Source organism: Phyllobates terribilis, unplaced genomic scaffold (assembly GCF_046119375.1).
Source record: "Phyllobates terribilis strain yellow unplaced genomic scaffold, ASM4611937v1 Scaffold_2__4_contigs__length_985480577, whole genome shotgun sequence".
NCBI classification, from domain to species: domain Eukaryota; kingdom Metazoa; phylum Chordata; class Amphibia; order Anura; family Dendrobatidae; genus Phyllobates; species Phyllobates terribilis.
Genome location: NW_027362762.1, coordinates 438465383 through 438487355, shown reverse-complemented (window position 1 = coordinate 438487355; position 21973 = coordinate 438465383). Strand labels below are relative to the sequence as shown.

The following is a 21973-nucleotide window of genomic DNA, read 5'->3' as shown; positions in this document are numbered from 1 at the left end:
CTGGGATGTACAATTACTGTAGTTTGCATTAAAGGGGTTCTTTGATGAAAACAAGTTATCACCGATCCACAGATTAGGTAGGTGATAACTTATTGATCGGTGGAATCCAACCATTGGAAACCGCACCGATCGGAAGAATGGGGAACTTTTATCCCTGACAGGGCACCTTTATCCCCATTTTAAAATGGAGCGGCAGGTGGAACGTCTGACCGCAGCTCCATTCATTCTCTTTGGGGGCTTCCAGAAAAACCCAAGTGCAGCCCCTTATTGAATGAATGGATCAGTGGTTGAGTCGTACATGCTGCTCCATACTAATGAGGATAAAAGTTACACATTCTGCAGATCGGTGCAGGCTCCAGCAGTTGGACCCCCACCAATCAATAACTTATCACTTATCCTTTGGCCACGTTCACACGTTCAGTATTTGGTCAGTATTTTACATCCGTATTTGTAAGCCAAAACCAGGAGTGGAACAATCAGAGGAAAAGTAGATTAGAAACTCGTCACCACTTCTGCATTAATCACCCACTCCTGGTTTTGGCTTACAAATACTGATGTGAAATACTGACCATATACTGAATGTGGGAATGGGGCCTTAGGATAGGTGATTACTTGTTTTCACCATAGAACCTCTCTAAGTGAATATTTGCTACTGTGTAATAGTCACAGGACAGGGAGGGGTTAAACGTCCAGGTAATTAATCTCTATTGGAAATCAAGAATCTTTCCCTTATCGATATCAGAGAACACAAATGGCCACCATACACAACACAATCCACTATACCAAGACCAATAATACCCCATACAAGGAACAAATACTGCCACACCGTGACCAGACTACATATTATCACCACACAGTGACCGAATACCACCACATACGATTAATACCGTCACACCATGACCAGAACACGTATTACCACCACATACAGGCGATTATTACCATCACACCATGACCAGACCACGTATTACCACCACATACAGGCGATTAATGCCGTCACACCATGACCAGACCACATACTACCACCACATACAGGCGATTAATACTGTCACACTATGACCAGACCAGGTATTACCGCCACACCAAGACCAGATCACATATTACCACTTCAAATTGTATGTCCTGCAATTGAGGCTTTGTCTTGATTAATATGAACTACAAAGTCCTGTATATCTATTTTGGAAATATGGATAGACTACAGCTATGATATATTAATATTTATACAATATGTAATCATATAAATATATTTATAAATATATTTAATGTGTTCCTCCATTGGGTTACTCTGTTTACGGTGTATTTGTTTTAATTATTTAAATCTAATACATTTGGTATTTTAAGAGGTTATATACACCTTCTTTGTTCTTTGGTGGTGTTCAAAAGAAAAAAAATGCAGCAATATAACACATTAAAGTAGTCATAACATCTTCAGGAGGATGCCAATCAATTTCATCTTCTTTACATCCTGAGCAGGCATTATTTAGTTTCTACAATGGAAATATTATCTATATTACACAACATCTCCTGGATAGCAGCTGTCCTACCACTGATAACATTGTGTTTCATGCCTGTAATAAGTACTTGCTTGTACAGGTTCTAGATTTATTAGAGCTCAACAATTAGTGCCTTTCTCTGAAAAACAAAGATAGAATGTGTTTAACCTGCCATATAAATCACCTGTTGAAATGGATGACAAAAGACTACTTGACTGATGCAGGGATGAATATATGCAACAACCATGCACATCAGTAATGGCAATGACTTAAGAGAACAACAAGAAAGGAGAATTTTACAGCAGAGAGAACCGGAGCATAAGGAATAAAGGTCAGTGTAATATTACATATACATTTTCCAATATTTATATGACACACCAAGTAGGTATACAAGACAAAACACTGAGAATGTATTTAGAACAACCACTTTCACATATTTTTATTTTACAACAGTGTTAACATGCCAAAACAGTAGGGAAGCCACAACACAAAACTTTTTAATATAATTTTTGCTATACAGGTTCATGGCTTTGGCTTCCCAATGTTCTTGCAAAAAATTGACTGACCCACTGACATGTGAAAGCGTCCTCAGAGCGTGCAGGGTCCACCATGAAACATTTTCCAGCTTGGTGATAAAAAAAACCCCTCCTTATATGAAATAATAAAATGAATATTAGGAGCGGGGGATTACACAGAGAGTAAAAGAAAGAGGGAGAAAAAGAAAGGATAAAATATGTTAGGTCTTTTGCCAAACATCCTTCCATGGCTTCCATGTAGACAGCACTTCTTCTTTTCAGGGTTTTTTTGTTTATGTTTTTTAATGGACTTTGGCTCAATCTCAAGACATGGCGACTTGATGGATGAATGATCTGTAGTAAGATCGATCTTGTGTAAGCCTAGATAGGTCCACCAGGGTCTTATCTGCCATTATCTTGATGGTATCAAGCCATCGGGTTGCTGGTCTTCCTCTTCGCCTTGTTCCTTCTATTCCGACTATGATGTCCTTCTCCAGTGATTCCTCTTTTCGTATGATGTGTCCAAAGTAGGCAAATCGTAGATCGTACTTGCTTCAAGTATCATGTTTGGCTTGATTTGTTCCAAAATTGATTTATTTGTTCTTGTCATCCTTGGTATTGATAACTTCCTTCTCCAGCACCACATTTCGAAGGTGTCGATTCTTCTTCTATCTCATTTCTTTATCGTCCAGTTTTCACATCCGTATGTTACCACAGAAACAACAGTGGTTACCCAAGCTAATTCTTCAAGACAGCATATTTGAGTGAATTTATTTGATCACATTACAGTCAACAGAAGATCTATTTTTTTATAAAATGATAATGTTTGATAGACATGATTCGCACATCCTACAATGTTTTCAGGACCTTATTACACTGAAAACCTCCAAGGAAATTGTCATTTTGGCTTCCGTAAGGTTTGCATACATCTATTCTGCACAGTCATCACACTAAAAATATACACAGTGTAGCATAATCTGCGGAATCCTGTGGATAATTATGTGTAGAATGACAATGAGTCCACAACTAGAAAAAACATAAGAAAGAATCTTTAAATATAAAAAACAGATGCAGGCCATTAAATAACCATATGCAAACATACAGTAACACTACCAAAAGTGCAAAATTATATACTCATACACATTACTGTCTAAATATTACCGTATATATATTATACAAGTAAACGGATCAAAAAGGTGAACCCAAAATCAGGGAGGAGAAATCATCAAAAAAATAAATTATTAAAATTCAAATAATGGCAACAGAGCAAGCAATATGACAACACAAATGCGATATCTGCACCCCTAATAAAGGGAGTAGCAAGAGAGGGGCCAGAGAGGGTGGTCATGAAGTACCCCATGCACAAAAGTATAACTTGAATAAAGAAAAAAACGACTGTTCCACTAAGCATTTTTCACCCACTAGATGGCAACATGGTCCCAAATTAAAAGATTTTAGCTATCTTGAATTGCAGATTGTGCCACATTTATTATCTAAACCAATGCAGGAAATATTTCCTATTAACGTTTAAAAAACCTTTAGCTTAGAACTGTAAACTGTGAAATACAAAAAAACAGTCATTTCACCAAGGCATTACTGATAGATTAAAGATGTTTTAATTGTGAAGTCATCTGACAGAACAAAGCTAAGACAGAGGCAAATCTAGGTTTTCCTGCACCCGGGACAAAAAATCAGTTTGGTGCCCCCTCCTATACACAGTTTAAGCAGTTTGAGTAATCGTCATATGTCGACTAGCTTCTCTTCCTAATTCTTTAAATGTCCAGTGATATACTGCAGCCCCTGCTTCATGTAGTAATTAGTGATGAGTAGTGTTGAGCGATACCTTCCGATATCAGGAAATATCGTATCGGATTGGATCGGACCGATACTCAAAAAGTATCGGATATCGCCGATTCCGATACCGGAAACCAATGCAAGTCAATGGGACACTAATATTGGAATGAAAATAAACCCTTTCTTTCCTTGTAGGTTAATTCTACATGAAGTAAAACAACTAAGAATAATGTAGAATGTATTATGCGAAAAGCCGGCAATTCATCAGCGCATACACCGGTACCCGACAATTTACAACAGAAAGAATAGAGCTTCACACATAGATTAGATAGATAGAAACATGTCAGTCACATATATATGAAGTACAGTGACAGTGTTGCTTACTGTACTTGTCATTTAGTGTAAAGGATTTATTAAAAAAAATAATAGTGTTTTCATGCACTGTCTCTTTAAAAAAGCCGGCCGGCAATTCAGCAGCGGTACCCGACAATTTATAACAGACAGAATAGAGCTTCACACATAGATTAGATAGATGGAAACATGTCAGTCACATATATATGAAGTACAGTGACAGTGTTGGTTACTGTACTTGTCATTTAGTGTAAAGGATTTATTTAAAAAAATAATAGTGTTTTCATGCACCGTCTCTTTAAGAAAGCTGGCCGGCAATTCAGCATCTGTACCCGACAATTTATAACAGACAGAATAGAGAATCACACATAGATTAGATAGATAGAAACATGTCAGTCACACATATAAGAAGCACAGTGACAGTGTTGGTTACTGTACTTGTCATTTAGTGTAAAGGATTTATTTAAAAAAATAATAGTGTTTTCATGCACCGTCTCTTTAAGAAAGCCGGCCGGCAATTCAGCAGTGGTACCCGACAATTTAGAATAGAAGGAATAGAGAATCATACATAGATTAGATAGATAGAAACATGTCAGTCACATATATATGAAGTACAGTGATAGTGTTGATTACTGTACTTGTCATTTCGTGTTAAAATAAAGGATTTATTTTAAAAAAAATTGGCGTGGGGTTCCCCTTAATTTTAGTCTCTAGCGGAGGTTAAGCAAACAGCTGGGGCAGATGTTTGAAGCCTGGGAAGGGGGTAATACCCACGGAGCTTCCCAGGCTACTAATATCAGCCCCCAACTGAATACCTAGCACTTACTAGCTATTAAAATGGGGGACCCCCCCAAAAAAAATGACGTGGGGTCCCCCCTATTTTAATAGCTAGCAAAGGCTAGGCAGACAGCTGGGGGCTGATATTAATAGCCCAGGAAGGGAGCCATGAATATTGGCCCCCTCCCAGGCTAGAAACACCAGCCGTCAGCCGCCCCAGAAATGGCGCATCCATAGAATGCGCCAATTCTGGCACTTAGCCTCGCTCTTCCCACTGCCCTGTAGCGGTGGCAGTGGGGTAATAGGGCTGGGGTTGATGTCAGCTTATAATGCCAGCTGACATCAAGCCCAGGTTAGTAATGGAGAGGCGTCTATAAGACACCCCCATTACTAACCCCATAGTGAAAGTTAAAAAAAAACCACAAACACCCAGAATAAAGTCCTTTAATTGAAATAAACACACAATTCTTTAATGTTCTAAATTAAACCATACTTACCGTCACACCCATTCCAGCTGAAGCCAACGATCTCCTGCAATAAAAGAAAAATAATAAAGCAACCTCATCCTTACCTTTCCATGGTTCCCACGACGGCTCCAGCTCTGCTACATTGAGATGACAGGCTGGACCGCAGCAGAACGCTGCCATCCAGCCTGTCATCCCGCTGACACTGAGAAGCGCAGGCATGCTTGCGCTCCTCAGTGTCTCTCTGTGACGGCATCCAGATGAGCCGACAATGAACTCGGCTCACCTCATGCACGTCACTGACAGCGTGGGAGAATTCTCACGCTGAAGCGCTGAGTGCAGGAGAATTTTCCCACGCTGTCAGTGACGTGCATGTGGTGAGCCGAGTTCATTGGACATGACCTCACCTCATGCACGTCACTGACAGCGTGGGAAAATTCTCCTGCACTCAGCACTTCAGCGTGAGAATTTCCCCACGCTGTCAGTGACGTGCATGAGGTGAGCTCATGTCCAATGAACTCAGCTCACTTCATGTACGTCACTGACAGCGTGGGAGAATTCTCACACTGAAGCACTGAGTGCAGGAGAATTTTCCCACGCTGTCAGTGACGTGCATGAGGTGAGCTGAGTTCATTGGAAATGAACTCGGCTCATCTTTATGCCGTCACAGAGAGACACTGAGGAGCGCAAGCATGCCTGCGCTTCTCAGTGTCTGCGGGATGACAGGCTGGATGGCAGCGTTCTGCTGCGGTCCAGCCTGTCATCTCGATGTAGCAGAGCTGAAGCTGTCGTGGGATCCATGGGAAGGTAAGGATGAGGTTGGTTTATTATTTTTCTTTTATTGCAGGAGATCGTTGGCTTCAGCTGGAATGGGCGTGATGGTAAGTATAGTTTAATTTAGAACAATAAAGAATTGTGTGTTTATTTCAATTAAAGGACTTTTTTCTGGGTGTTGTGTTTTTTTTAAATACTTTTTTTACTAGAAATTCATGATGGTCATGTCTAATATTGGCATGACCCCATGAATTTCGGGCTTAGGGCCAGCTGATAATGCCAAGCTGGCCTTAACTCCTTTATTACCCAGTGAGCCACCGCACCAGGGCCCTGGATGAGTTGGGTACAGCGCCAGAAGATGGCGCTTCTATGAACGCGCCATTTTCCGGGGCGGCTGCGGATTGCAATTTGCAGCGGGTGGGGCCCAGAAAGCTTGGGCCTCCCTGCGCTGCGGATTCCAGCCCCCAGCTGCCTAGTTGTACCTGGCTGGACACAAAAATAGGGCGAAGCTCCACGTATTTTTTTTTTTAATTATTTCATGAAATTCATGAAATAATTAAGAAAAAAAGGGCTTCCCTATATTGTTGTGTCCGGCCAGGTACAAATAGGCAGCTGGTGGTTGGGGGCAGCCCGTTCCTGCCTGCTGTACCTGGCTGGACCCAAATATAGTGCGAAGCTCCACGTCAATTTTTTTTAAATTATTTAATGAAATAATTTTTTAAAAAAAGGGCTTCCCTATATTGCTGTGTCCGGCCAGGTACAAATAGGCAGCTGGTGGTTGGGGGCAGCCCGTTCCTGCCTGCTGTACCTGGCTGGACACAAATATAGGACGAAGCTCCACGTCAATTTTTTTTAAATTATTTCATGAATTTCCTGAAATAATTTAAAAAAAATTGACGTGGGGCTTTGCACTATATTTGTGTCCAGCCAGGTACAGCAGGCAGGAACGGGCTGCCCCCAACCACTAGCTGCCTATTTGTACCTGGCCGGACACAACAATATAGGGAAGCCCTTTTTTTCTTTATTATTTCATGAATTTCATGAAATAATTAAAAAAAAAAATACGTGGAGCTTCGCCCTATTTTTGTGTCCAGCCAGGTACAACTAGGCAGCTGGGGGCTGGAATCCGCAGCGCAGGGAGGCCCAAGCTTTCTGGGCCCCACCCGCTGCAAATTGCAGTCCGCAGCCGCCCCGGAAAATGGCGCGTTCATAGAAGCTGGATGCTGTACCTGGCTGGCATACAAAAATATAGCAAAGCCCACGTCAAAATTTTTGGGAAAAATTAATTAAAAAATAAATAATAATTTAGGGACTGCATCTTTATTAACTCCTCAAATGTCATTTAGTGTTAAAATAAAGGATTTATTTAAAAAAAAAACTGGCGTGGGATCCCCGATAATTTTAGTCTCTAGCGGAGGTTAAGCAGACGGCTGGGGAAGATGTTTGAAGCCTGGGAAGGGGGTAATACCCACGGATCTTCCCAGACCACTAATATCAGCCCCCAGCTGAATACCTAGCCTTTACTAGCTATTAAAATGGGGGACCCCCCCAAAAAAATGACGTGGGGTCCCCCCCAAAAAAATGACGTGGGGTCCCCCCTATTTTAATAGCTAGCAAAGGCTAGGCAGACAGCTGGGGGCTGATATTAATAGCCCAGGAAGGGTGCCATGAATATTGCCCCCCTCCCAGGCTAGAAACACCAGCCGTCAGCCGCCCCAGAAATGGCGCATCCATAGCCTCGCTCTTCCACACTGCCCTGGTGCGGTGGCAGGGGGTAATAGGGCTGGGGTTCATGTCAGCGCCAGCTGCCATGAAGCCCAGGTTAGTAATGATGGGCGTCTATAAGACACCCCCATTACTAACCTACAAAGTGTTAAAAAGAAAAAACACACTACACCCAGAAAAAAATAATTTATTTGAAATAAAACACACCATTTTATTTAATTCTTAGTTTACTAAAAAAAAATAGTTACCTGTCCACGTTCCTGCGCTGATCTCCCATGCACAGCTGTCACATCTGGAGATGGTGACAGCTGTGCATGGCTGCTGTAAGTTCACACTGCCGGGAACACGTCCGCTCCCGGCAGCGGGAGCCACTGACTGAGGTCACCGGAGTGCATTCAGTCAGCGCTGCTCCGGAGAACTCCTGTACGGCACTGCTGTACCGTGGGAATTTCTCACGATACAGCAGGGCCGTAAAGGAGCTGACCGGAGCAGCGCTGCCTGAACTACGGTGAACCCGCTTATGCAATGACGGGGCTGCTTTACGGCCCCGTCATTCTAGCGGCGGCAGCGGTTCAGAGCGGTCACATTCTATGTGGCTGCTCTGAACTGGAGATCTTCGTGGGACACTCGTGGACTACTACGGAGGGGTAAGGATAAGGTTGTGGTTTATTATTTTATATTTTATTACAGGAGATCGATGGCTTCGGGGAATTAGGTGTCTAGGTGAGTATAGGTGTAGTTTTTTATTTTTTACTTTATTTTAGGTGGCGATCGGCGGGGACAGGTAATGTATGAACTAATTTATTGTAGGTAACCACTGGCCACCAATGACATGTATTTAACATTTATTGGGGACACAGTAGGGCAATTTAAATAGCAGGATCAGGTTGATGGGAAATACTGCTCCCATCAAGCTGATCCTGCTGGCACGAGTGGACGGGGGACAGACATAGGCCGATGGGAGTAGTAGTGTCACATCGGCTTATGTCTGCCTGCACAGACACCGCTCCGGTGACCTCAGTCAGTGGCTCCCGCTGCCGGGAGCGGACGTGTTCCCGGCAGTGTGAACTTACAGCAGCCATGCACAGCTGTCACCATCTCCAGATGTGACAGCTGTGCATGGGAGATCAGCGCAGGAACGTGGACAGGTAACTATTTTTTTTAGTAAACTAAGAATTAAATAAAATGGTGTGTTTTATTTCAAATAAATTATTTTTTTCTGGGTGTAGTGTGTTTCTTCTTTTTAACACTTTGTAGGTTAGTAATGGGGGTGTCTTATAGACGCCCATCATTACTAACCTGGGCTTCATGGCAGCTGGCGCTGACATGAACCCCAGCCCTATTACCCCCTGCCACTGCACCAGGGCAGTGTGGAAGAACGAGGCTAGGTGCCAGAATTGGCGCATCCTATGGATGCGCCATTTCTGGGGCGGCTGACGGCTGGTGTTTCTAGCCTGGGAGGGGGGCAATATTCATGGCACCCTTACTGGGCTATTAATATCAGCCCCCAGCTGTCTGCCTAGCCTTTGCTAGCTATTAAAATAGGGGGGACCCCACGTCATTTTTTTGGGGGGGTCCCCCATTTTAATAGCTAGTAAAGGCTAGGTATTCAGCTGGGGGCTGATATTAGTAGTCTGGGAAGATCCGTGGGTATTACCCCCTTCCCAGGCTTCAAACATCTTCCCCAGCCGTATGCTTAACCTCCGCTAGAGACTAAAATTATGGGGGATCCCACGCCAATTTTTTTTTTAAGTAAATCATTTATTTTAACACTAAATGACATTTGAGGAGTTAATAAAGATGCAGTCCCTAAATTATTATTTATTTTTTAATTAATTTTTCCCAAAAATTTTGACGTGGGCTTTGCTATATTTTTGTATGCCAGCCAGGTACAGCATCCAGCTTCTATGAACGCGCCATTTTCCGGGGCGGCTGCGGACTGCAATTTGCAGCGGGTGGGGCCCAGAAAGCTTGGGCCTCCCTGCGCTGCGGATTCCAGCCCCCAGCTGCCTAGTTGTACCTGGCTGGACACAAAAATAGGGCGAAGCTCCACGTATTTTTTTTTTTAATTATTTCATGAAATTCATGAAATAATAAAGAAAAAAAGGGCTTCCCTATATTGTTGTGTCCGGCCAGGTACAAATAGGCAGCTGGTGGTTGGGGGCAGCCCGTTCCTGCCTGCTGTACCTGGCTGGACACAAATATAGTGCAAAGCCCCACGTCAATTTTTTTTAAATTATTTCAGGAAATTCATTAAATAATTTAAAAAAAATTGACGTGGAGCTTCGTCCTATATTTGTGTCCAGCCAGGTACAGCAGGCAGGAACGGGCTGCCCCCAACCACCAGCTGCCTATTTGTACCTGGCCGGACACAACAATATAGGGAAGCCCTTTTTTTAAAAAATTATTTCATTAAATAATTTAAAAAAAATTGACGTGGAGCTTCGCACTATATTTGGGTCCAGCCAGGTACAGCAGGCAGGAACGGGCTGCCCCCAACCACCAGCTGCCTATTTGTACCTGGCCGGACACAACAATATAGGGAAGCCCTTTTTTTCTTAATTATTTCATGAATTTCATGAAATAATTAAAAAAAAAAATACGTGGAGCTTCGCCCTATTTTTGTGTCCAGCCAGGTACAACTAGGCAGCTGGGGGCTGGAATCCACAGCGCAGGGAGGCCCAAGCTTTCTGGGCCCCACCCGCTGCAAATTGCAATCCGCAGCCGCCCCGGAAAATGGCGCGTTTATAGAAGCGCCATCTTCTGGCGCTGTACCCAACTCATCCAGGGCCCTGGTGCGGTGGCTTAATGGGTAATTAAAGGGGTTAAGGCCAGCTTGGCATTATCAGCTGGCCCTAAGCCCGAAATTCATGGGGTCACGCCAATATTAGACATGACCACCATGAATTTCTAGTAAAAAAAGTATTTAAAAAAAACACAACACCCAGAAAAAAGTCTTTTAATTGAAATAGACACACAATTCTTTATTGTTCTAAATTAAACTATACTTACCATCACGCCCATTCCAGCTGAAGCCAACTATCTCCTGTAATAAAAGAAAAATAATAAACCAACCTCATCCTTACCTTCCCATGGATCCCACGACAGCTTCAGCTCTGCTACATCGTGATGACAGGCTGGACCGCAGCAGAACGCTGCCATCCAGCCTGTCATCCCGCAGACACTGAGAAGCGCAGGCATGCTTGTGCTCCTCAGTGTCTCTCTGTGACGGCATAAAGATGAGCCGAGTTCATGTCCAATGAACTCAGCTCACCTCATGCACGTCACTGACAGCGTGGGAAAATTCTCCTGCACTCAGCGCTTCAGCGTGAGAATTCTCCCACGCTGTCAGTGACGTACATGAAGTGAGCTGAGTTCATTGGACATGAGCTCACCTCATGCACGTCACTGACAGCGTGGGGAAATTCTCACGCTGAAGCGCTGAGTGCAGGAGAATTTTCCCACGCTGTCAGTGACGTGCATGAGGTGAGGTCATGTCCAATGAACTCGGCTCACCTCATGCACGTCACTGACAGCGTGGGAAAATTCTCCTGCACTCAGCGCTTCAGCGTGAGAATTCTCCCACGCTGTCAGTGACGTGCATGAGGTGAGCCGAGTTAATTGTCGGCTCATCTGGATGCCGTCACAGAGAGACACTGAGGAGCGCAAGCATGCCTGCGCTTCTCAGTGTCTGCGGGATGACAGGCTGGATGGCAGCGTTCTGCTGCGGTCCAGCCTGTCATCTCAATGTAGCAGAGCTGGAGCCGTCGTGGGAACCATGGAAAGGTAAGGATGAGGTTGCTTTATTATTTTTCTTTTATTGCAGGAGATCGTTGGCTTCAGCTGGAATGGGCGTGACGGTAAGTATGGTTTAATTTAGAACATTAAAGAATTGTGTGTTTATTTCAATTAAAGGACTTTATTCTGGGTGTTTGTGGTTTTTTTTTAACTTTCACTATGGGGTTAGTAATGGGGGTGTCTTATAGACGCCTCTCCATTACTAACCTGGGCTTGATGTCAGCTGGCATTATAAGCTGACATCAACCCCAGCCCTATTACCCCACTGCCACCGCTACAGGGCAGTGGGAAGAGCGAGGCTAAGTGCCAGAATTGGCGCATCCTATGGATGCGCCATTTCTGGGGCGGCTGACGGCTGGTGTTTCTAGCCTGGGAGGGGGCCAATATTCATGGCTCCCTTCCTGGGCTATTAATATCAGCCCCCAGCTGTCTGCCTAGCCTTTGCTAGCTATTAAAATAGGGGGGACCCCACGTCATTTTTTTGGGGGGGGTCCCCCATTTTAATAGCTAGTAAGGGCTAGGTATTCAGTTGGGGGCTGATATTAGTAGCCTGGGAAGCTCCGTGGGTATTACCCCCTTCCCAGGCTTCAAACATCTGCCCCAGCTGTTTGCTTAACCTCCGCTAGAGACTAAAATTAAGGGGAACCCCACACCAATTTTTTTTAAAATAAATCCTTTATTTTAACACTAAATGACAAGTACAGTAATCAACACTATCACTGTACTTCATATATATGTGACTGACATGTTTCTATCTATCTAATCTATGTATGATTCTCTATTCCTTCTATTCTAAATTGTCGGGTACCACTGCTGAATTGCCGGCCGGCTTTCTTAAAGAGACGGTGCATGAAAACACTATTATTTTTTTAAATAAATCCTTTACACTAAATGACAAGTACAGTAACCAACACTGTCACTGTGCTTCTTATATGTGTGACTGACATGTTTCTATCTATCTAATCTATGTGTGAAGCTCTATTCTGTCTGTTATAAATTGTCGGGTACAGATGCTGAATTGCCGGCCGGCTTTCTTAAAGAGACGGTGCATGAAAACACTATTATTTTTTTAAATAAATCCTTTACACTAAATGACAAGTACAGTAACCAACACTGTCACTGTACTTCATATATATGTGACTGACATGTTTCTATCTATCTAATCTATGTGTGAAGCTCTATTCTGTCTGTTATAAATTGTTGGGTACCGCTGCTGAATTGCCGGCCGGCTTTTTTAAAGAGACAGTGCATGAAAACACTATTATTTTTTTAAATAAATCCTTTACACTAAATGACAAGTACAGTAAGCAACACGGTTACTGTACTTCATATATATGTGACTGACATGTTTCTATCTATCTAATCTATGTGTGAAGCACTATTCTTTATGTTGTAAATTGTCGGGTACCGGTGTATGCGCTGATGAATTGCCGGCTTTTCGCATAATACATTCTACATTATTCTTAGTTGTTTTACTTCATGTAGAATTAACCTACAAGGAAAGAAAGGGTTTATTTTCATTACGATATTAGTGTCCCATTGACTTGCATTGGTTTCCGGTATCGGAATCGGCGATATCCGATACTTTTTGAGTATCGGTCCGATCCAATCCGATACGATATTTCCTGATATCGGAAGGTATCGCTCAACACTAGTGATGAGTAGTGTTGAGCGAGCATGCTCGACACTGCTCGGTACTCGCCCGTGCATCACGCTACTCGGGATGTTCGGCCAGCACCGAGCATTTCCGGGTTACTCGGGCGGGAGCTCGGGTCTCCGCCCTGCATGTTTGCCGCTCTTTACAGAGCCAATGAACATGCAGGGATTGCCAGCCAGTCACTGTAATGCCGCAGCCATGTTGTTTGTGGGCATTACAGTGATTGGCTGGCCGCACAGCATCACCTCGAGTATTTAAAACCGGACGCCGCCATCTTGGACACAGTCGCTCCGGATCAGACAGTGTAGGGACAGCGCTGCTGATTTAGGGAGAGATATATCCTGCAAAATAGTTAGTGTAGGGTCTGTAAATGCTGCCAGATCAAACAAACAGTCCTTCTCAGGACTAATATCCATCCCAGTTATATCAGGCAGGCAGGCAGGCAGGCTGTATAGGAGACGCAGTGGTTATACCAGCAAACGCTGCATTACAGTCCTGTGTGCTGCTCCTGTTGCTGAAATTGCTGGACTTAGCTCCAGGTCCCGGGGGCCAGGAAAATTCCTTTTTTTTTATCTAAATCCTCTTTTTTTTTTCCTCCTTCACAATGTACAAATACCCATCTTATTAACCTTTTGGTGTCGTCCCCCCCCAAAAAAAAAAAGTGTGCCTCTGATTTTTCAGACACAAATATATCTGTTGAAAATAGTCTGGTGTAGGCCAGAGAAATAGAAGTGTGGTTTTGCAGTTCTATGGGCCATTTGTATCTAAAAAAAACAGTTTGAGTGTGTCGCTCACTGTTCAGCCACAAATATATATATATTTTAAAAAGCCTGGTATACACCAGTAAATTATTACTGTGGTTTTGATGTTCTACGGTAAAACATCTCTATTATCCTGTTTTTGGCATTTTTTGCTGTATAAAAATAATAATAGTGTCTCCCTGATTTTTCAGACACAAATATATCTGTTGAAAATAGTCTGGTGTAGGCCAGAGAGACAGAAGTGTGCTTTTGCTGTTCCACGGTAAAAAATCTCTATTATCCTGCTTTTTGCATTTTTTGCTGTAAAAAAAAAAAAATAGTGTCTCCCTGATTTTTCAGACACAAATATATCTGTTGAAAATAGTCTGGTGTAGGCCCAAGAAATACAAGTGTGGTTTTGCAGTTCCACGGTACAAACCTCTGTATTATCCACTTTTGGGCCATTTGTATCTAAAAAAAACAGTTTGAGTGTGTCGCTCACTGTTCAGCCGCAAATATATATATATATTTTAAAAAGCCTGGTATACACCAGTAAATTATTACTGTGGTTTTGATGTTCCACGGTAAAACATCTCTATTATCCTGTTTTTGGCATTTTTTGCTGTATAAAAATAATAATAGTGTCTCCCTGATTTTTCAGACACAAATATATCTGTTGAAAATAGTCTGGTGTAGGCCAGAGAGACAGAAGTGTGCTTTTGCTGTTCCACGGTAAAAAATCTCTATTATCCTGCTTTTTGCATTTTTTGCTGTAAAAAAAAAAAAAATAGTGTCTCCCTGATTTTTCAGACACAAATATATCTGTTGAAAATAGTCTGGTGTAGGCCCGAGAAATACAAGTGTGGTTTTGCAGTTCCACGGTACAAACCTCTGTATTATCCACTTTTGGGCCATTTGTATCTAAAAAAAACAGTATGAGTGTGTCGCTCACTGTTCAGCCACAAATATATATATATTTTAAAAAGCCTGGTATACACCAGTAAATTATAACTGTGGTTTTGCTGTTCCACGGTAAAAAATCTCTATTATTCAGGTTTTGGTAGTTTTTTCCGTAAAGAAAAACAGTAGTGTCTCCTGACTGTTGTGACACAAAAATATATCTGTTGAAAATAGTCTTGTGTAGGCCCGACATCCCAGTGTGGTTTCGCAGTTCCACGGGTCAAATCGCTGTACTATCCAGTTTTGGGCCTTTGGTATCTAAAAAAAAAGCAGTTTGAGTGTGTCGCTCACTGTTCAGCCGCAAATATCTCTATTTAAAAAAGTGTGGTATACCCCAGTAAACAATAACTGTGGTTTTCCTCTTCCACGGTTCTAATCTACTCTTTATTACCCTTTTTCCATTGATAGTGCAAGTGTAAGCTATTTTACTTCATTTACAATGGGCAAGGCGCGTGGCAAGGGACGTGGAAGTGGACGTTCTGGTGATGGTTCGTGCAGAGGACGGGGCCGTGGACAAGGTGAAAATGTGCCACAACTAGTGTTGAGCATTCCGATACTGAAATATCGGGTATCGGCCGATATTCGCGGTATTGGAATTCCGATACTTAATTCTGATACTTTTACAATATCGAATACCGGAATCGGAAGTTCCCATAATGCCTGCGCTCTGCAGTGTCTCTGAAGGATGACAAGCTGGGTGGCAGCGCTCAGCTGCTATCCAGCCTGTCATCAGAATGCCATCCCAGCGTGAGAGAATTCTGATTGTTTAAAAGCCGTCGGGCGGTAAAAAGCCGCCGGCTTTTAAACAATCACACAGCCCCATACTGCTTCCCCGCAGCCTCCCACCCCGATCCTCCGCTCCCCTCGCCACCTCCCATCCCGATCGTAAGTTAGGACCGGGTGGGGAGCACAGCACCAAGGAGCGGGGAGCGAAGGACCCGCGCGGGGAAGCCGGCAGTGAAAAGACTTCACCGCCGGCTTTCCTGTTCTGTGCTGCGCTTTCCCGCCGGTTATTTCAAATGAACAGCTGAGGTATCAGGTGATGCCGATCAGCTGTTCATTTGAAGTAGCCGCGGTGCCCTCGGAGGGTTCATGTGAGTTCATGCTTGACTGCATTGCATGAACTCACATGAACTTTCCCACGGCCTCACAGGTCAGCCTCACCTCCCAGACGATCAGACCCATCATGATTGGTGTGTGTGGGTGTCTGTGCGATGTGTGCGGGTGTGCGCGGTGTCTGTGCGATGTGTGCGGGTGTGCGCGGTGTCTGTGCGATGTCTGCGGGTGTGTGCGGGTGTGCGATGTCTGCGGGTGTGTGTGGTGTCTGTGCGATGTCTGCGGGTGTGTGCGTGCAGGCAAACATAGGCCGATGTGACACTACTACTCCCATCGGCCTATGTCTGTCCCCCGTCCACTCGTGCCAACAGGATCAGCTCGATGGGAGCAGTAGTTCCCATCAGCCTGATCCTGCTATTTAAATTGCCCTACTGTGTCCCCAATAAATTTTAAATACATGTCATTGGTGGCCAGTGGTTACCTACAATAAATTAGTTTATACATTACCTGTCCCTGCCAATCGCCACCTAAAATAAAGTAAAAAATAAAAAACTACATCTATACTCACCTAGACACCTAATTCCCCGAAGCCATCGATCTCCTGTAATAAAATATAAAATAATAAACCACAACCTTATCCTTACCCCTCCGTAGTAGTCCACGAGTGTCCCACGAAGATCTCCAGTTTACAGCAGCCACATAGAATGTGACCGCTCTGAACCGCTGCCGCCGCTAGAATGATGGGGCCGTAAAGCAGCCCCGTCATTGCATAAGCGGGTTCGCCAGCGTTCAGGCAGCGCTGCTCCGGTTAGCTGCTTTACGGCCCCGCTGTACCGTGAGAAATTCCCACGGTACAGCAGTGCCGTAAAGGAGGTCTCCGGAGCTGCGCTGCCTGAATGCACTCCGGTGACCTCAGTCAGTGGCTCCCGCTGCCGGGAGCGGACGTGTTACCGGCAGTGTGAGCTTACAGCAGCCATGCACAGCTGTCACCATCTCCAGATGTGACAGCTGTGCATGGGAGATCAGCGCAGGACCGTGGACAGGTAACTATTTTTTTTTTAGTAAACTAAGAATTAAATAAAATTGTGTGTTTTATTTCAAATTAATTATTTTTTTCTGGGTGTAGTGTGTTTTTTATTTTTAACACTTTGTAGGTTAGTAATGGGGGTGTCTTATAGACGCCCATCATTACTAACCTGGGCTTCATGGCAGCTAGCGCTGACATGAACCCCACCACTATTACCCCCTGCCACCGCACCAGGGCAGCGTGGAAGAGCGAGGCTAAGTGCCAGAATTGGCGCATCCTATGGATGCGCCATTTCTGGGGCGGCTGACGGATGGTGTTTCTAGCCTGGGAGGGGGCCAATATTCATGGCACCCTTCCTGGGCTATTAGTATCAGCCCCCAGCTGTCTGCCTAGCCTTTGCTAGCTATTAAAATAGGGGGGACCCCACGTAATTTTTTTGGGGGGGTCTCCCATTTTAATAGCTAGTAAAGGCTAGGTATTCAGCTGGGGGCTGATATTAGTAACCTGGGAAGCTCCGTGGGTATTACCCCCTTCCCAGGCTTCAAACATCTGCCCCAGCCGTCTGCTTAACCTCCGCTAGAGACTAAAATTACAGGGAACCCCACGCCAATTTTTTTTTAAATAAATCCTTTATTTTAACACTAAATGACAAGTACAGTAATCAACACTGTCACTGTACTTCATATATATGTGACTGACATGTTTCTATCTATCTAATCTATGTGTGATTCTCTATTTCTTCTATTCTAAATTGTCGAGTACAGATGCTGAATTGCCGGCCGGCTTTTTTAAAGAGACGGTGCATGAAAACACTATTATTTTTTTTTATAAATCCTTTACACTAAATGACAAGTACAGTAATCAACACTGTCACTGTACTTCATATATATGTGACTGACATGTTTCTATCTATCTAATCTATGTGTGATGCTCTATTCTTTCTGTTGTAAATTGTCGGGTACCGGTGTATGCCGCTGCTGAATTGCCGGCTTTTCGTGTAATACATTCTACATTATTCTTAGTTGTTTTACTTCATGTAGAATTAACCTACAAGGAAAGAAAGGGTTTATTTTCATTCCGATATTTGTGTCCCATTGACTTGCATTGGTTTCCGGTATCGGAATCGGCGATATCCGATACTTTTTGGGTATCAGTCCGATCCAATCCGATGCAATATTTCCTGATATCGGAAGGTATCGCTCAACACTAGCCACAACCAATAGCCACATCTTCTCGCTCCCACTTCTTGACCGAATTACTAGGGAAGCACAGAACAACACCAGTATTGAGAACTGATCAGTGTGAACAGGTTATTAATTGGATAGCAGATAATACTTCCAGTTACCTGGGCACCACCACCTCCGGTCTGTCTTCCACACGGTCAACTCTTAGTAGCCGTGAGTCTCGACCACATACTCCTCCTCACCCTGATGCTCCTTCCTCCCACCATGCCGAGTGTCGTCAGACAGCAAGTGAACCCACACTTGGACACTCTGAAGAGCTGTTCACTGGTCCATTTCCATATTTGGGCCCCTCGCCTGATACGCTTGAAGTGGTGGAAGAGGAGATTCCATGTTGCGATGCCCAAATATTTGAACAGCCACAGCCACAGGAAGTCGACGTTGGCAATCTGTCACAAGAGGTGGACGATGACGAGACACAATTGCCAGGAAGTGAGGAGGAGGATCGTGGTGCGCAAGTGGAAGAGGAGGAGGTGGTGGATGATCTAGTAACTGACCCAACGTGGAAGGAGGACATGCAGAGTGAGGCCAGCAGCACACAGGGGGAGGGAGGCAGAGTACCCCAACAGGCAGGAAGAAGCAGTGTGGTGGCCGCAGACAGAAGGCAGGCAACCGTTCCCCGTAACACCAACATGAGGGACGTTGCCAGTACAAGCGGTAGGTCTTCCAGAGTCTGGAATTTTTTTAAAGACTCTGCTGATAACCCCAAAAAGGCCATATGTTCCACCTGCCATGCCAGCATCAGCAGGGGTGAAAACTACCAGCCTGACCACCACCAGCATGATCAGGCACATGGCAGCAAAGCACCCGACTTTGTGGGGCGAAACCCAGGGTCCACGACCAGTGTCAGCGGGTGTCACCACTGCTTCTTCCACTGTTGTGCATGCAATAGAACCCCCTGTTGTGTGTGCAAGGCAATCCCATGTCCATACTGCATGTAAAGATGCCCCCTCCTCTCAGTCTTCACTTGTTATGGCAGTTTCTCAAGAAACAGCATCAACGTCCACGTCCATGTCCCACCGCAGCGTTCAATTATCCATATCCCAGACAGTTGAAAGAAAGCGGAAATTCGCAGCTAAAGCCCTACAGGCCACAGTCCTAAATTCTCACATTTCACGACTGCTTGCGTTGGAAATGCTGCCTTTTAGGCTGGTGGAGACAGAATCCTTCCTCAACCTTATGGCGGTGGCCGTCCCTCAGTACTCGGACCCCAGCCGACACTATTTTGCCCGGTGTGCCATCCCCGCACTACACAAGCACGTGTCCCAAAGCATCTGCCGTGCACTCAACAACGCAGTTACTGGGAGAGTACACCTGACAACGGACACGTGGACAAGTGCTTGTGGCCAGGGACGGTACATCTCTCTGACGGCACACTGGGTAAACATAGTGGAAGCCGGGACCCAGTCGGACCTTGGGACGGAACACATCCTCCCCACACCGAGGATTGCGGGCCCTATGTCAGTCAGAGTTGCCCCCACAGTGTACAGCTCCTGCGCATCCTCCTCCTCCTCCTCCTCATGTTCAGCCTCCATCTCAGATATCACCACATCAGTTACAAGCTGGAAGCATTGCAGTACTGCCTCCGCCAAGCGGCAACAGGCTGTGCTGAAACTCATAAGCTTAGGTGATAAACCTCACACTGCTTGTGAGTTGTGGACAGCTGTGAAAGAGCAGGCAGATCTGTGGCTGAGACCGCTGAACCAACGTCCCGGCATGGTCGTGTGTGACAATGGCCGTAACCTGGTGGCGGCTCTGAGGCGAGGTGAGATCACACACGTACCATGCCTGGCTCATGTGCTTAACCTCGTGGTTCAGCGGTTTCTTAAATTGTACCCTGAGTTGCCAGATCTGCTCGTGAAAGTACGCGCCTGTCAACTCATTTTCGCAAGTCGGCTACAGCTTCCGCCGCCCTTGCTGTGTTGCAGCAGCGTTTGCAGCTTCCGGCACACCGACTGGTGTGTGATGTCCCCACACGTTGGAACTCTACCCTCCACATGTTGCAAAGGATTTGTGAGCAGAAGAGAGCAGTTGTGGAGTACCAGCTGCAACAAGGCCGTCAATATTCAGGTCAGACTCCACACATAGGACCTCAGGAGTGGACCTGGATGTCTGACATATGTACCATCCTGACAAACTTTGAGGAGGCCACCAAGATGGTGAGTGGCGATGACGCCATCATTAGTGTCAGCATCCCACTTGTCTGTCTTTTGCAACGCTCTCTGCAGAGAATTAAAGAGGAGGCATTGCAGCCTTAGTATGATGAGATGGATCAAGAAGCCGTAGCGGGCGATTACACACAGCCCAGCCTCATCTCATCCCAACGTGCATTGGGGGACAATGAGGGAGAGGAGGAGGAGGATGAGGAAGAACAGGAGCTGCTATCATGCGTTGTAGACGGTAGTACCTATACAAGTGTCATACCGTCGGTTCAGCGTGGGTGGCCTGTGGACAGGGGGGAGGAGGAAGAGGAGGAGGAGGAGAGCATGGTCAGTCGTCATCTTGGTGAGGACACGGAAATCTTGCCCGTTACCAGTCTGGCACGCATGGCTGACTTTATGTTACGCTGCCTTAACCGTGACCCTCGCGTTGTCAAAATGTTGGGTGACAGTCATTACTTGTTGGTGACACTTGTAGACCCCCGCTACAAGGAGAACTTTCACTCTCTTATTCCTGAGGTGGAGAGGTCTACAAAAATGGGGCAATACCAGAAGGCCCTTGCTGCAGAACTCTTAAAAAAATTCCCATCTGAACACGCTAGCGGCAGAGGTCACAGTTCGTTGCCCAACCAAGGCGTACAGGCGAGAGAGATGCAACTCCAATCCAGCAGAGGCAGGGGAACACTGTCAACGTTCTGGGACAGTTTTCTGACACCCGTCCAGCTTACAGGCCCTGAGGCGCGGGGTACTCTCACAAGGAGTGGAAAGTTTCAAAAGATGGTGAGGGAGTACCATGCCGATCGTACCAGCGTCCTCCGTGATTCCTCTGTGCCTTTTAATTATTGGGTATCCAAGCTGGACACTTGGAATGAACTCGCTCTGTACGCCTTGGAGGTCCTGGCCTGCCCTGCCGCTAGCGTGTTATCGGAGCGTGTTTTTAGTGCCGCTGGGGGAATTATAACTGATAAGCGCACTCGCCTGTCAACTGACAATGCTGACAAGCTGACCCTTATCAAAATGAACAAGGGCTGGATTGGGCCAGACTTCTCATCACCACCAAATGACAGCAGAGTAACATAAAGTCAAATCCACTGTGTTATTTCGGGAGGTGTATTCCCATGCATCGCTTCACACCCACACATGGGTATACGCTTCCTCATTTCGGCTGTTTTTTGCTCTTCTCCTTATCCTCAGTCTCCACGACCACTATACCACCAAGGTGACCGTGGTCCATGTTGCCAGCATTGCAAGTTCCTCTGTCCTAATTTTTGGCAGCTTTTGCTTGGAAGGCATAGGCAAAGACTATGGGAGACCCACTCCCCAATAATGGGAATAATGTTTTTAATATGCTGTACTGCATGGCTCTTGTAAGGGGCATTAAAATCGTCTTGTTAAGCTACTGTGACCTCCACGTCTCTTCCAAGGGTCGTTAATATTGTCTTTTT

At 45.1% G+C, this 21973-nt stretch overlaps 1 protein-coding gene across 2 annotated transcripts in view; it reads left to right on the top strand.

Moving 5' to 3' along the window:
- LOC141252783 (uroplakin-3b-like) overlaps nt 1–21973 on the top strand; it is a 53941-nt gene that overhangs the window by 13188 nt on the left and 18780 nt on the right. The window contains exon 7 of one of the 2 annotated variants that reach the window (XR_012314105.1): nt 1715–1821. The exons of the other annotated variant lie outside the window; for it this stretch is intronic. The gene's annotated coding sequence lies outside the window, so the exon portion shown is untranslated. The remainder of the gene's footprint in view (nt 1–1714; nt 1822–21973) is intronic. 2 annotated transcript variants of the gene reach the window in all.